A 1,884-nucleotide genomic window follows, 5' to 3' on the forward strand; every position below is an offset into this window, starting at 1 on the left:
CATGTTGTTTCCTGACTCACCTGTTCCTTTCTTTGTCTCTCTGCACTTATGCCTAAGATGTTTGGTTGTTCTTATTCAGTGTGGCAAGTTTTAATGAAAGACTTTGCATCTTAAGCTTTAGTCTGCCAGTCTCTTGCAAAGTGACAATGTGTCAAGAAGTGTTTTCACAGATGAGAGGCGGGAAGTGGGCTCTGTGGACTGCCCAGGTGAATGTACAGAAGAGGTTCAGACTCTGACTTAGTTAGGCACCCTGAACACGCACACTTATCACATGACCACTGCCTATTAAAATATTGTAATACCTAAGCACTGTTGCAAAAACAAAAGTTGCTTTACTTCCCTATAATTAAATCTAATTTGTTAATTGTCTTTTCTCTTGCAATGTTGTGTTCATCTTAAGAGGTGACACGTTATTATTTTGTCTGCTTAATAATATTATTTACAAATTAATACTGTATATTTTACATTAATGAAACATATAATTAGGTGTTTGAATTAATTCGTATCATTTCTTCAGATAAAACAGAGCCCGTCTGTAAGATTGACTTGATAAGGGAAGTTGAATAGTTGGTCCTGACTTCACACCACAGTCCTAGATTCTGGAAGCTACCTGGCTCTAGAATCACAGAAGGCAGTGTTACATAGGTGCCCTTGACATTTTGTTTACAATGTGTTTATTTCCCCAGTACCTTAAAATAAAACAGGTATTCAAATATTGGAGACTTCACGTTCTGTTACCTATCTTTCTTCTCTTCCTTTTCTTTTTTACTCTCGAATTTTCTTTTCCTACTCACTGGCCACCTCTCTCCTTTCCTCTGGTTCCTTCCACAGCCCACCCTACCCCGCCCCCTAACTTTTATTTTAGGTCCTTTGGGTTAAATTCAGCATGATTTTGTGTCTTTAATTCTGTGACAAGTGACCACTAATTGGTTCTCACTTGAGCAAAGATATTACCATACTAATATTATTATTGGTAAGAAGAGGTAATTGATAACACCACCTGCCACTCTGGGGCAATCATGATGATAAATGTTTCCATCAACAGGAAATCTGTGCTTGGTGTACCACAGCCCAACGCAAACAGCATGTCAAGTGCCAGTTGTAAAGATGCTGCTATCCTGTTACGTGGGGGGGGGGGGGCGGTGACTGGAAAAAAAAATATCCAGCCAAAAAACTATATTTGTGGGGGTTTGGAGAAACTATCTAAAGCTTCTGCTCTTACATTTGAAGTTAACTTATCCCAGGAAAATAAGAATTTCTCTTTTAGTCGGTGTATAGCCCTACCACATCGGAATAGCTTCTTTCTCTGACTTTCTTTGCATTCAAAACCATTAAGATAAATGTGCCCAGATACTTTTAATAGAAGGGTGCCATGTGCCCCGTATATGAATCTGCTGTGCTGTGTGCTGTCTAGCTTCCCGTGCGTTCATTACAGGGCCCTGCAATTTCACTGTAGGCATGCCTCCCCCCAGAACATTCTGATCTTATTTTTATGGCATTAGACAGTGGCAGGACCAGGTAGCCATCGTCTTCAGGCTTAAGGTTACAAACGATGTGGAAGATCTTCACCCCTGACTACCGAACTTTGTATCTGTATGTAGCCGAGAGGGATTTTTTTTTTTAAAGCATATATGATTATATAAATAATGCCAGGACTTAAAACTTTGACTGCTCTGCCTATGGGAAGACTCAAGCGATTATTATTAGCTTGCATTAATAGATGCAGGCCTCAAAAAAGCGAAATCAGCTATTGATAATTGCAAGAAATATACGGCAGCTACTGTATCGATCGGCTGGTCTCTTATTCCCCTGGTATGGGAGAGATAAGAAGACTCACTCTTTAGTGCAATATAATTTCTTTTGACCTATCTGCTTGCTACAGAC

This window comes from Jaculus jaculus, chromosome 2, assembly GCF_020740685.1.
Source record: "Jaculus jaculus isolate mJacJac1 chromosome 2, mJacJac1.mat.Y.cur, whole genome shotgun sequence".
In the NCBI taxonomy this organism is placed as follows: Eukaryota; Metazoa; Chordata; class Mammalia; order Rodentia; family Dipodidae; genus Jaculus; species Jaculus jaculus.